Source organism: Piliocolobus tephrosceles, chromosome 6, assembly GCF_002776525.5.
Source record: "Piliocolobus tephrosceles isolate RC106 chromosome 6, ASM277652v3, whole genome shotgun sequence".
NCBI classification, from domain to species: Eukaryota; Metazoa; Chordata; class Mammalia; order Primates; family Cercopithecidae; genus Piliocolobus; species Piliocolobus tephrosceles.
In genome coordinates this window covers 34,220,986-34,236,357 of record NC_045439.1, presented here as the reverse complement: position 1 = coordinate 34,236,357, position 15,372 = coordinate 34,220,986, and the positions used below count along the sequence as shown (strand labels likewise).

General features: G+C 38.7%; 1 protein-coding gene across 1 annotated transcript in view; it reads left to right on the top strand.

Annotated features, from left to right (window-relative positions):
- RGS6 (regulator of G protein signaling 6) overlaps positions 1 to 15,372 on the top strand; it is a 623,561-nt gene that overhangs the window by 361,423 nt on the left and 246,766 nt on the right.

The window sequence follows — 15,372 nt, the reverse complement described above, 5'->3', positions numbered from 1 at the left end:
TATAAATATATATGATATAATATTTTATATCATATAAATTTATATATTAAATATTTTATATTATAAAAAATTGTTTATATAAATATATTAAATATTTTATATTATAAAATATTTATCATATGAATATTATATAAACATAATATTTCTTTTAAAGTAAGTGAGGGCTGAGCACATCAGTATAGTTACTGAGTATTCTTGTGTACTGGGCAAAGTACTGAGCGCAACAGAAAGTTACTAAAAGAAAAAACAGGTGCTTTTTCTACTTTAGAGCTGATCCCTTTTCACGATTAAGGCCTCAAAGTGCATCCCATGATTAACCCTGAAATAGTGAGACATAAACGTCCAGACAGATACATGCATGCCAGTGTGTTGAAAAATCTGGCTTCACATAGCACGCTCCAGTGGAAGCCAAGTCTGAGAGACATGAACACAGTAACTCACTGGTAGGGAGCCGTGTGATCCAGACTGTCCTAAGGAGAAGAGACCCCGGGTGGAGAATTCTCACACTGACAGCTGCAGAGCCTGCCTTCCCCAGTATACTGGTTTTCCCAGGGCATCAAACATTTTATTTAGTAAGCTACATGTTCGAGTCACAAGCATAGACTTGACACCCCTGTATGGTCAACTCCAGCTGTCGTTTGTTCTCCTCCCCTCTCTTCTGGCACAGTGGCTGGAACCTGTATCTAGTATACCACAACACTCCATTTTCCTGATCACACACAGCCAGAAGTGACAGTCGCTTCTCCCATTGCCAAGGACAGAGGAGACTGGCTGGACAGGAGAAATTCAGGTGGAGCCAAAGCAAGTGAACGATGGAATTAAAAACAGCTGAGAAATCCCATGGACTTAGAATTACTCATAGCTGCAGACTAGGGGGAAATGAGTTGGTCCTGATGATAAAACAACCCTTTCTTTTCTCTTGGTCTGTTCAGTTAACTTCTATTTTCTCATCAGACTGTTTTAACAGTGCCCTCTACTGGGTATTTTCAAAACTACAGGGTTCTGCAGGCCTGACCTGCTCTTTTTCTCCTTTAGTAATTCTTTCTGCAAGATGAACTGAACCCAAAGTTTTCTTGACATAGCAAGATGTTACTGATGTATAGTTTCTTAAGAGCATAAAAGGTGGACCAGTCCATCCACTGGAAGGAGGGACTCTTGCCCTCTTGAGAGATTTCTTTATAAAGGTACATGAGGAGTTGAAATCTTACCACCTCCTGAACTGGCCCAGAGCTGTCCTGGCATGGATGACACAGGGACCTTGACATGGGCTGATGGATTAAGAACAATGTTGCATTTTCTGAATGCATCACTTTTCCAACAACCTTTGGTCTCACATGCGAGGCTCTTTCTCATCCCTGAAAACTACTGACATTTCCCTGGATATATTTGTATTGTGATTTTTCTGCATATCTAAGAATTTCATCCCTTTCCAACTGCTCCTCTGCCAAAACAGAAACCAAAAAAAAAGCCAAAACATCACTCTGTGCTAGTTAGTTTCTTTGACCCCTCTTAGAGAAACTCTAAACACAAATCTGCTTCCAGTTATATCCAAGGGGATGTCCTACTGGGTATTCCCATCAGAACCTCCCATCCATCTATTTTGGTTCATTCTTTGCCATTATCATGTAACAAGTTCAAGATAATTGTGTTTCATCTCCAATTATTATTCGTAGTCTCTCTGCATGTTGAAGCTCGCTGAGACAGCACAGAAAAATAGTGAAGCAACAGATGAGGTCTGTTTGCAAAAAACGTAGAACAATTTGAGGTTCACAATGTTCTTCAAATTGTGATTGGGGTGAGGTTTTGAAAATTTCTTCCGAAGGGCTAGTGTTTGTTTTCTCTCTCCTTCTCCCTCTTTTCCCCCCTCCCTTTCCCTCTTTCCCACTTCCTCTCTCCTCCTTCCTTCTTCCCCATCCATTTCCCTTAAATAGAAACAAAGTTCCATATATTCTTAGAAGCCATAGGATCCATATATTCTTAGAATCCATAGGACCCAGCATTGCATTTTATTTAAAAGCAAATGCCAACCAAGTAGTCAGTAGCACCCTTTCAGCTCCAATAGTTGGTGGTATATTCGGTACTCAGCAGTAGACTCATTTCATTATTTTGGAGTATGGACCTGAAGAAAATGAATATCAGACATGGGCTAAGCCAAGGCCAGATAATAAATATTTTAGACTTTGCAAACCATATAGTCTCTGTAGCAACTACTCAGCTCTGCTCTTATAGCACCAAAGTAGCCACAAATAATAGTAAACAAATGGGCATGGCTCTGTGCCAGTAAACTTATTTGTGGAAACGGGACAGGCTGGATTTGGCCCACAGACCCTCGTTTGCCAGTCCCTGGGCTAAGCTATTGCAGAGGTACTGCTGATGAATACGCAGGCTGTGTCCTGTGTGACAGTGCCTAGCCAAGGGGGCAAGTGGGACCTGAAATACAGCCCATGCTCTGCTTCTCCATGCCTTCTACCACAAGAGGTCCTTTTTGCAATTCAGACAGAGGTACCATTTGTTCACAGGCTGTCTCCAACCAGAATAAGTACCTTTCCTAATGGATTAGGGTACTTAACATGGTCTAGGTAAGTGGGAGGAAGAGGGACCTGATTTTCCTGTATTAGGATAAGGGTTAACCTTTGATCCAATTGGATGTTATTGAAATGAGTAGAGCCACATGGTTCAAACATGGCTGCCTTAACCCACATCTACAGACTGGGAGTGGGTGGTGGGAGCAATTCCAACAGAGATGTAGACTGGGAAAGTGCCCCAGGTAAGAGGAACCCCAAAGAAGGTGAGTTTATTGGTGAGGGGGCTTGTTGGGTATTATTACCAAAGCCATAGTCCATTTACAAAGTTTGTTCTGTCCAAAATTGTGATGAGTCCATTCTCACATTGCTGTAAAGAAATACCTGATACTGGATAATTTATAAAGAAGCGAAGTTTAATTGTCTCATGTTGCTGGAGGCTGTGCAGGAAGCATGGTGGCATCTTCTTGGCTTCTGGGGAGGCCTCAGGAAAACTTAGAATTGTGGCTGAAGGTGAAAGGGGGAGCAGCACTTCACATGGCCAGGGCAGGAGGTGGCCGGGGGAGATACCACACACTGTTGAAGAACCAGATCTCATGAGAACTCTGTCACGAGAACAGTACCAAAGGGGTGGTGCTAAACTATTCATGAAGGATCCACCCCTACGATCCAATCACCTCTCACCAGGTCCTACCTCCAACATGGGGGATTATAACTGAACATGAGATTTGGGTGGGGACACAGATCCAAACCATATCAGCCACCAGTCTCCATCTTAGAATGGTAGGATAATAAAATTAGGAGGAAACTTAGCATGCTTTTGCATACATTTTAACATCAGAACCCTTTGTTCAAATAAAATCTCATCTAGAACTCCAGTATACGCAACTGTGAAAAAGGGAGAGTGCTCTGGCGCAGCTGGAGAGGAAAAACAAGGAGTGTCCCACTAACACCTCCCCAGATCTGGCTGGCCCAGAGAGAGCTGCTGAGACTCCCCCAGGACCCAGTTTGGAGATTCACTGATTTCATCACTGTAAGTGAAACAACGGAGGCACAAAGAAATAAAATAATTTTAGGTGACAACATTTTTTACCAGGTTTTGTTGTTATAAAACACCCTTTCCTTTTCAGTTTCCCTACTTTAAAGTCTTTGGTTGCTTATATATATTTAGGATGTTTTTATGTAGGGTAATATAGAATTGTATGGCTTAATATAATATTAGTATTTGACATTCTATTGGATTTAAGCAGCCAGTGGGAAGAGAGTAAATACAAATAAATACACAAAGGAAACTGCTATTAGCGTTTGTTACCATGTGAATGAAATAGCACATCAGCTGTGCATTTAAAGATCTCGATAGAAGTTTGTTTCAGTTATTTGTTTGTATGGAGGTATATTTACATACAGTGAAATGCATAGCTTTTAAGTGCACAGTTTGATCTGTGTTGACGATACTTATGTAACCCACAGCTCTACCAAAATCTACAACATTTCCATCATGCCGGAAAGTTCTCTTATTCTCCTTCCCCATAAATCTTTCCCACCCAGAAGCAATCACAGATGTGATGTCTATCATGACACTTGGTTCTATTCTAGAACTTTGTATAAATGGAATCATACCATATGTACTCTTTTGTGTCTACTTTCTTTGACTCAGCATAATATTTTTTAGGTTTATCCATGTTGCAGCATATGGCCATACCTTGTTCCTTTTTATGCCTGAGTAGTGTTCCATTGTGTGAATGAATATGCCAGTTTATCCATTCTCCTGTTGATGGACACTTGGAATGTCTAAAAGCTGCCATGAAAAGCCTTGTTGAAGGTTTTTTGTGGACATATATTTCCATTTCTCTAGGATATGTGCCTAGGAGTAGAATTGCTGAGTGATAAGAGTGATATATATCTTTTAAGAAAAAAACTATCAGAGTTTTCACAACAATTTTCCATTTTACACATCCATGCAATGTATGAGCTTTCTGGTTGTTCCACATCCTTGTCAACACTTAATATTATCAGCCTTTAAAATTTTAGCTATTCTATTGGGTGTGTTTCTCATGTAGCTTTAATTTGCATTTCTCTGTAATAATGTTGATTGCCTTTTCTAGTACTTACTGGCTATTCACCTATCTTCTGTCAAATGTCTATTCAGATGCTTGCCCTTTAAAAAATTGTGTTGTCTTTTTATTGTTAAATTGTAGGAGTTCTTTGTAAGATATAGGTCTGGGAAATATTTTCTCCCAACCTGTAGTTTGCTTATTTTCTTGAGATTGTCTTTCAATAATCAGTTTTAAATTTTGAAGTTAAATTTAGAGATATTTTTCTCTTATGGTTATTGCTTTCTGTGTTTGAAGAAATCTTGCCTTCCTCAAAGTCATAGAGATTTCTCTTATATTTTCTTCTAGAATATTTATACTTTTAAGTTATACATTTATGTCTGTGATTCATCTTGAGTTAATTTTTACATATGATATGAGGTAAGATTCAAAGTTCTTTTCTTTTTCCACATGGCCATCTAGTCATTCCAGTTCAATTTCTTGAAAATATGTTTCTTTTTCAATTGAATTGCTCTGGTATCTTTGTTGAAATGGATTTGACCATATATATGTGGGGCTGCTTTTGGTCTTTCAATTTTATTTCATTTTTCTGTTTCTATTTTCTTTCACCAAAACCACACTCTTGATTTGTATGTTTATAGTTAATCATGAAATTAGATAGAGTAAGTCCTTCAACTTTGTTCTTCTATTTCAAGAATGTTTGGGATATTCTAGGTCCTTTGCATTTCTGTATAAATTTTAGAATCAGTTTATCGATTTCTATAAAACATCTTCAGAAATTTTAATTGAGATCTATTAAGTCATTAGATAAATTTGAAAAGAACAAACATCCTAAGAATATTGAGTTTTCTAATCCTTAAACGTGGTATATCTTATTTATTTAGATCTTCTTTAACTTCCCTCAACAGTATTTTGATGTTTTCCATATATGTCTCACACACCTTTCATTAAAGTTATTCCTAAGTACTTTCCGTTTGGAGATACTATTATAAATAGTATTTTAACATATTACATTGATAAATTCTTTATGTAGAAGGTTTTTTTTGAAGATTATAGAAGTTTATTTACTGTGTTTGCTAATTTGTTTTGGTTTGTTTATATCTTTGATTAATTATAGCCTTGTAAAATATTACTTCATATTATATACTGATCATTTCCTGCCCTGTCTTGCAGACGATTTTATAGCTGACATCGTCAAGAATTACATTATGGTGGGATAAAATTTTAATTTACTAGAGTATTATAGTGAGAGAATTTTTTCTTTCTTATAGAGAGTTATGAATGCTTTTTAAAATGCTTTTTCTGCATCTATTTAGATGGCCATTTGGTTTTTCTCCTTTTAATCTATTAATGTGTTGAATTATATTGACTAATTTTAGGATGTTAACCAGACTTTCATTCCAGGGTTAAACTTCACTTGGCCATGATATATTATTATTATTGTTTATATATTGGTACATTTAAGTTTTTAATGTTTTGCTAATGATTTTTGTGTTTGTGTTTATGAGAGATATTGTCATTAATGTTCTTATTTTTTTTTTTTTTTTTTTTTTTGAGACAGAGTCTCGCTCTGTCACCCAGTCTGGAGTGCAGTGGCACAATCTCAGTTCACTGCAAGCTCTGCCTCCCAGGTTCACACCATTCTTCTGTCTCAGCCTCCCAAGTAGCTGGGACTACAGGTGCCCACCACCACACCTGACTAATTTTTTGTATTTTTAGTAGAGACTGGGTTTCACCGTGTTAGCCAGGATAGTCTTGAGCTCCTGACCTCGTGATGCGCCTGCCTTGGCCTCCCAAAGTGCTGGGATTACAGGTGTGAGCCACCGCGCCAGGTCCTAATGTTCTTATAACTTGTTTTAGTGTCTGGGCAACACTGGCCTTTTAAATAATTTGAAATGTTCTGTCCTCTGCTTCTCAAAGAATTTGTGGAGGATTTTATTATTTTATTCCTCAAACATTTAGTAGAATTTGCCAGGGAACCTATCCAGGCTGGGAGGGTTCTTTGTGGGAAGTTTGTATTTATGAGTGAAATTTCTTTAATTGACACAGGGCTATTCAATTTTTCTCTTTCTTCTTGGGTAATTTTGTTCATTTCAGCCTTTGAAGGAGTTTGTTCATTTCCTGTAAGTTGTTAAATTTATTGGCATGAATTTGTTCATACAATTTCCATATTATCTTTTATTATGTTTTTGTAGGTTTTTATGGTAGCATCTTTATAGAGGTATAACTCACATACAACACAGTTTACCATTTAATGTATACAATTCAATGTTTTTAAAGACATTTAGCTATAGCTAAATTTGGAACATTTTTTATCACCCTAGCAAGAAACCGTGTTCCCATACCAGTCCTCCCCAGCCTATTTACCCAGCCTTAGGCTACCACTCCTCTCTTTTCTGTCTCTGTAGATTTGCCTATTCTAGACATTTTATATAAATGAGATAATATAATATGTGGTCTTTTGCGACTGGCTTCTTTCACTTAGAATAATGTTTATAAGGTTTATGCTGCTATGAACATTCATGTACAAACGTTTGTGTGAACATACATATTTATTTCTCTTGGGAATACACCTGGGGGAAGAATTTCTGGATCATAATGTAACTCTATATTTAAACTTCTGAGGAACTGATGGACTGTTTTCCAAAATGACTGCACCATTTTAGACTTTCACCAGCAGTTCAGGAGGATTTCAGTTTCTCTACATCCTTGCTAACATTTGTTATTATCTGTCTTTTTTATTACAGCCATCCTAGTGAGTGTGAAGTAGAAACTCACTGTGCTTTGGATTTGCATTTCCCTAATAGCTAATGATGTTGAGCATCTTCCCATGTACTTGATGGCCATGTGTATGTATCTTCCTTAGGGAAATATCCATTCAGTCTTGTTATCCTTTAATGATTGTAGAATCTGTAGTGAGTCCCTTCTCACTTTCCTGATATCAGTAATCTTCATTTCTCTCATTTTTTTCTTAATGAGTCTAAATAAGAGTTTATAAATTTCATTGGTTTTTTGAAGTGCCAACTTTTGGTTTTAGTCATTTTTCTCTATTGTTTATAAATTTTCTATTTCATTTCTCCTCTTTACTACTTCGTTCTTTTACTTACCCTGAGTTTAATTTGCTCCTCAGATTATTTAAATCAATGATCTAAATTTCTGCCTTAAGAAACTATCTTTTTCTAGCGTATGATCTATCCTAGTCAACATACCATGTGAACTTGAAAAGATCAAAGTATTGATAGTGGCTTTCACATTTTCTCTATCTTTATTTTTTTTCTGATACTGTCGATTATTTAGAAAAACTGCTTTAACATAGATTTCCGTATTCTATACCCATAAAACTTGAATAGGTTATACTACACCCAATTTGTAGATTAAAAAATTGAAACATGAGGCTCAGGAAAGTGAAATAGATTGCTGGTCTGAAACTCACCTAGAGATGAAAGTTAGGTAGACTCCATTGCTTGAGTTGGAAGAATATGCAGACAGGAAACCACTGGGAAGGTGCCAGTACAATGTACCTGCAGACCTGATTATTCCAGTATAACAAAAGCATTCCGTCTCAGCTTGTCACACTTTGATAAGATGTATTTGGGGGAATATCATGAGTTTTTGGTTTATTTGTTAAACACTTGGAATTTTATGGTCTAACTTTAGTTGTTGACTAAGCAAAGTATTTGTTGACTAATATGACTGAGTTGTGAGATGTCTCGAAATGACATTTCAATTGTCAGTGAAGGGAGTGGCATAGACAGACAATTCCTTCATATCCACTCATCTGAGTCTGGTGTCTCCTTGAAGGCAGGCATGCGGAATGTCCATGTGCCTGGCATCTTGGCAGTGGTCAGTAAATGTTTGTCACCTGGAGTTGATGTGTATACCGTTTCTTTGACCTTTTCTGTGAGTCAAACACCAGGTTCATCTGAGTGAAAAAATGCAACACAGATGAGACTGTGATGTGTCCTGTACACTGAAAGAGATCTTGATCATACTAAATGGGTGTTAAATGAGGCAGTGTGGCCATGACAGAAATATGCAAGAATAAAGTAAATGTTATAGTTCACAGAACTTTAGAGGGGGAAAATATGATTTATGTATTACTTATGGAATCTCCTGATTTGATATACTGGTGGAACACAGCATTACATTCAAAGCAGCAGCGATAGCTCAGCTTGTGTGAAATGAAGGTAGGATTTGTAATACCATCCAATATTCTCCAAGTTTTCAGATTCAGAAAGAACAGTTTCAATATGTACTGAGCAGGGGAAACAATTTGGAGAAGATATAAAAGAAATAAAAGATGCCATCTTTGACCAATGTAAATAAATGGGAACTTTTGATTTATTTGTCTCATACTCAGATTGATGGGTTTCATAGTGAAGTAAATGTGTGTGCATCCCTGATTCAGGAGAGAGTGTTTTGTGTATCATTCTAGACTACTCCAGACTGACATTTCAAATCAACGTATCATCAATGAAGTATTTATCATTAGCCCTTGAAGGATTTATTTTTTAATTCATAGAGTCATGTTTCTCAGTGTGGAGAAGTTAATACTGTGATCCTGTTTCTCATTTTCTCTCTTACCGCATAGGAAGCTATCCCGGTCAGAAGCTACTCCCTGGTTGTATCAGACTCCCTAGTTTGCTAGGGCTGTCACAACAAAGTACCACAAACTGAGTGACTTAAACAGAAATTTGTGGTCTTAGTTCTGGAGGCCAGAAGTCCAATATTGGGATGTTGGCAGTGTTGGCTCCTACTGAGTGCTGCCAAGAAGAATCTGTGCCACACCTCTTCCTTAGCTTATGTTGTTGGCTGATAAGCTTTGGTGTTCCTTGGCTTGTAGAAGCATCTCTCCCACCTCTGCCCTCATCTTCACATGATGTTCTCCCTGTATGTCTCCAGGTTTCCCCTTTATATGAGGGCACCACTTACACTGGATTAGGGACCCACCCTACCCCAAGACAACCTTAATTACATTTGCAGAAGCCCTACTTCAAATAAGGTCACATTCTGAAGCACTGGGGATGGGGACTTCAACATATGAATTTTGGGGGACATGATAAAACTTATAATACTGCTTATAGGTGGAAAATAAATTATATATATTTATTAATAAGGAACCTCTAAGAGGAACAGATTTGAAAGTCTAGTTTAACTTCAGTTGGTTCTAAGCATCTGTGTGACCTGGAATAAATTACTTCATTATCCCAACCTCAGCTTCTTCATCTGCAAAGTGGAAGAGATGATACTTGCTCTCCTATGTTATAGAGTCATAGTCAATTATAACAATAGCTGCTGCCATTTATTGAGTGGTAATAACAGTAGGTACTATAACAAGAGTAGACACATTTTACAGGGTAGGAAACAGTGACACAGAGAAGTAAAATAATTTGCCCATAGCCAATAAAGTGGTAGAGCCAAGATTCGAACCCAAGAAGAATGGCCACAGTGCCACCTCTTTCAACCAGGGAACCAGGAGAGCATCACTATATAAATTCTGTGTAAAGTGCAAGACACAAGGCAAAAGTTCGTTGTCACTAAAAGAACTCAGGGCAAAGTCTTGTCCTTCCCACTTCTAATTCTTTTTTCTCTACCCCAATGTTTATCAAACTTCCCCCCTTTTAGAATACTTATTGGAAATCCATACAAAACTCATACCCCCTCTAATGTTTTTGAAATTTCAGAACCTGCATCATTACTGAAGTAAATCCAAGCAATCATAATTTTAAAATCTACCTTTCCAAACGGCCTCGGAGGCCCCCAACACATACACGCACAGACACATGCACACATACACACACAGTGTGTTAACTCAGTCCTTCCTGCCCTCAGTTTCTATGTTACAGCCATGATATGGCTTGGCTATCCCCACCCAGATCTCATCTTGAATTGTAGCTCCCATAATTCCCACATGTGGTGGGAGGGACCCAGTGGGAGATAACTGAATCATGGGGGCAGATTTTTCCCATGCTGTTCTTATGATAGTGAATAAGTCTCACAAGATCCGATAGTTTTATAAAGGGCTGCTCCCCTGTACACGCTCTCTTCCCTGCCTCCATGTAAGACATGCCCTTGCTCCTCCTTGGCCTTCTGCCATGATGGTGAGGCCTCCCCAGCTATGTGGAACTATGAGTCCATTAAACCTCTTTTTATATCTTTATTGGCAGCATGAGAACAGACTAAGCCTTTAAAGCCCAAGATACCTTTCCTTTATCTACATTCTTTTTTTGTTATTTACCCTTGCTTTTTGTCATGTACCACATCATTGATGTAACTAAAAATACCAACTTCCAGACCAGGTATGGTGGCTCACACGTGTAATCCCAGCACTTTGGGAGGTGGATGTGGGTGGATCACCTGAGGTCAGGAGTTCAAGACCAGCCTGGCCAACATGGTGAAATCCTATCTCTACTAAAAATACAGAAATTAGCCAGGCATGGTAGGCATGTGCCTATAATCCCAGCTACTCAGGAGGCTGAGACAGGAGAATTGCTTGAACTCAGGAGGTGGAGGTTGCAGTGAGCCAAGATTGTGCCATTGCACTCCAGCCTGGGAGATACAGTGAGACTCTGTCTCAAAGCAAAACAAAAAACAAACAAACAAAAAACCAGCCTCCTTTATATTCCCCCATAAGTTTCTGACTCCATTAGCTAATTCAATAAAGGCGTTTTTAAGAAATCATATTTATTCGTGGGTACATGCACATGATACAAAACATTTCGCAGCAAAAATGGACTCCTTCTCACCCCATCCTCAATCAACTAATTTCCTTCCCTATAAAAATCTATTATTATTTATTTTGTGTTGTGTGTTTCCGCCAGAGATACTCTATGCGTGACACAAACATAATAGCATCCATATGCTACTTTCATCTAAAAAGTAGCATACTCTCCACAGTATTGTAAACCTCTTCTTTTACCTATTAAGATATCATTTCTGTATTGTAAGACTCAAAATTTAATGTGCTGCCTTTGATCCCAAAAGTCCTGAGTTTCCCTATTTCTACCAGATATTCCCCCCAACCTTCCCAAAGAGAGAATCTCCTTACCTACATGGTTCCTCTATCATGTAGGCCTGCTGGGCCCTACTCATTTCTCAACCTAACAGGTTTTACCTCCCAGCCAGCCCATGACGTTAGTCACATCCTCCTATAGGAACCTGAGGTCACCTCTCCTCCTTGTTACTACATAGCTGGCCTCCCACAGCCCCTGTAGTTTGCTCTGCTCTGGATCTGGACTGTAGCCCCTGTGTGGCCCTGAATGGTGAACTGTGTCCTCCTCCCCCAGGCTGCAAGTGTATGTGACTAATAAACTACCATCTGTCTCTTTTGTCTGGTGTGGGGTGTTGTGTGTCTGACCATCTCATATTACTTAGAGCAGAGGATCCACCTTTACCGAGTGGGTGAATAGGAGGTGATTAGAACCAGTCCACATTACCGCATACAGCAATCCCTTGCTCTTCCTTGTAGCTGCACAGAACTCTATAGTATGAATAGGAACCAATTTACTTATCTTGTTCCCTGTTGGTAGACACTGGGTTTTTACTCTTTGGTTCCACAGCAATGGTGTAGTGAATTTTCTGTTCCACATTTTGCATCTGAAGTCATCTTGCATCTGCAAGAGTAAATTCTTACAATTAAAGTATGGGTCAAAGGCTATGCACATTGCATTTTAATTAACATTGGTCAGGCACATTGGCTCACACCTGTAATTCCAACACTTCGGGAGGCCGAGGCGGGGGTGGATCACCTGAGGGTCAGGAGTTCGAGACCAGTCCGACCAATATGGTAAAACCCCATCTCTACTGAAAATACAAAAATTAGCTGGACCTGGTGGCATGTGCCTGTAGTCTCAGCTACTCGGGAGGTTGAGACAGGAGAGTTGGTTGAACCCAGGAGGTAGCGGTTGCAGTGAGCTGAGATCGTGCGACTGCACTCCAGGCTGGGCAACAGAGCGAGACTCTGTCTCAAAAAAAAAAAATTAACAAACATTGCCAATTGCTGTTCATAGAATGTGTACCAATTTAGACCCCCACAGGCAGCTCAACAGTCTATTCCCCACATCCTCGTCAACCCAGGACATTACCAAACTTTCTGATCTTGGCCAGGAGGAGAGGTGAAAAATGTCAAGTCCTTGTGGTTTTAGTTTACATTTTTATGAGAAGTGAGGGCAACTGTCTTTTCATATGGTTACGAGTCATTTGTGTTTCTGGACTTTTTCTTATTGACTCGAAGAAGCTTTTCCTTTATTGAATAAATTACCCCTTTTTCTACGATATGAAATTGAAATGTCATTTATCATTTGTCTTTGTTTATAGTAGGTTTTGCTGCCTAGATTTGGATTTTATGTTGTCAAATTTACCTTCTTTTGTGGATTCTGGTGTTTGGGTTACATACAGACGCATCTTCCCCACTCTGTGTAGGAGAACCTCATTTTATTGTTCATTGCTTGGTTGTGATTCACAGATATTACTTTTTACAAATTGAAAATTTATGGCAGCTCTCCATTAAGCAAGTCTATCAGTGCCATTTTCCCAAAAGCGTGCCCTTACTCCATGTCTTTGTGTCACATTTTGGTAATTCTCAAAATATTTCAAATTTTTTCATTATCATTTTTTCTTTTATGGTGATCTGTGATCAGTATTGTTTATGTTGCTATTATAATTGCTTTGGGTCACCACGAACCACACCTATAAAGGATGGAGAACTTAATAAATGCTGTGTGTGTGCTGACTGCTCCACCAACTGGCCCTTCCACATCTCTCTCCCTCTCCTCAGGCTTCTTTATTCTCTGAGACACAACAATATTGAAATTAGACCAATTCATAACCCTACAATGGCTTCTAAGTGTTCAAGTGAGAGGAAGAGTCATACATCTCTCACTTTAAATTAAAAGCTTGAGGCCGGGCGCAGTGGCTCACACCTGTAATCCCAGCACTTTGGGTGGATCACGAGGTCAGGGGATCGAGACCATCCTGGCTAACACGGTGAAATGCCATCTCTACTAAAAATACAAAAAATTAGCCAGGCATGGTGGCGGGCACCTGTAGTCCCAGCTACTCGGGAGGGAGGCTGAGGCAGGAGAATGGTGTGAACCTGGGAGGCAGAGCTTACAGTGAGCCAAGATCACGCCACTGTACTCCAGCCTGGGTGATAGAATGAGACTCCATCTCAAAAAAAAAAAAAAAGAAAAAAGAAAAAAAACCAACAACAACAACAAAAACAAAACTAGAAATGACTAAGCTTGGTGAGGAAAGCATGTCTAAAGCCAACATAGGCCAAAAGCTAGACCTCTTGGGCAAAATAATTAGACAAGTTGTGAATGCAAAGGAAAAGTTATTGACGAAAATTAAAGGTGCTACTCCAGTGAAAACAGGAATAATAAGAAAGCAAAACAGCCTTATTGCTGATATGGAGAAAATTTTAAAAAGTCAATGCCTGGCTTCAAAAGACATGCTGACTCTCTTGTTAGGGGATAGTGCAGTTGGTGAAGCCAGTGCTCATTTACCATTCCAAAAATCATAGAGCCTCTAAGAATGATGCTAAATCTACTCTGCCTGTGCCCTAAAAATGGAACAATGAAGCCCAGATCTATTTACGGCAGGATTTATTGAATATTTTAAGACCACTGTTGAGACCTACTGCTCAAAAACAAAGATTCCTCTCAAAATATTGATGCTCATTGACAACGCTCCTCATCACACAAGAGCCTTATGAAGATGTACAAGAATGTGTAATATACAAGGCATATTGTTTTCATGCCTGCTGACACAACATCCATTCTATAGCCCTGGAACAAAGAGTAACTTTGATTTCCAAGTCTTATTATTTAAGAAATATACTTTGTGAGGCTAGAGCTCCCATAGATAGGGATTCCTCTTGGATCTGAGCAAAGTAAATTGCAACACTCCTGGAAAGGATTCACACTTCTAGATGCCATTAAGAACAGTTTTGATTCCTGGGAGGAGGCCAAAATTTCAACATTAACTGTAGTTTAGAAGCAATTGATTCCAACCTTCATGGATGACTTTGAGGGGTTCAAGACTTCAGTGGAGGAAGTCACTGCAAATGTGGTGGAAATAGCAAGATAACTAGAATTAGAAGTGGAGCCTGAAGATGTGACTGAACTGCAGCAATCTCATGATAAACCTTAAACAAATGAAAAGTTGTTTCTCATGGATGAGTAAAGAAAGTGGTTTCTTGAGATGGAATCTGCCCCTGGTGAAAATACTGTGAACGTTGTTGAAATGACAACAAAGTATTTAGAATATTACATAAAGTTAGTTGATAAAGTAGCAGTAGGGTTTGAGAGATTGACTCCAATTTTGAAAGAACTTTTATGTGTTGGGGGGGCGTAAAATGCTATGAAACAGCATTGCATGCTACAGAGGCTTATTTCGTGAAAGGAAGAATCAACTGATGTAGCAAACGTCATTGTGGTCTTATTTTAAGAAATTGTCACAGCCACCCCAACCTTCAGCAACCATTATCCTCATCAGTCAGTAGCCATCAATATCAAGGCAAAACCTCCCACCAGCAAAAAGATTACAACTTGCTGAAGGCTCAGATGATCCTTAGCATTTTTTTAGCCATAAAGTATTTTAAAATTAAGGTACATACATTGTTTTTTAGACATAATGGCATTGCACACTCAGTCAACTACAATATAAACATAACTTTTATATGCCCTGGGAAACCAAAAAATTCATGTGACTTGCTTTATTTTGATATTTGCTTTATTGTGGCAGTCTGAAACTGAATGCACAATATTTTTGAGGTATGCCTATAGTTGCATTAA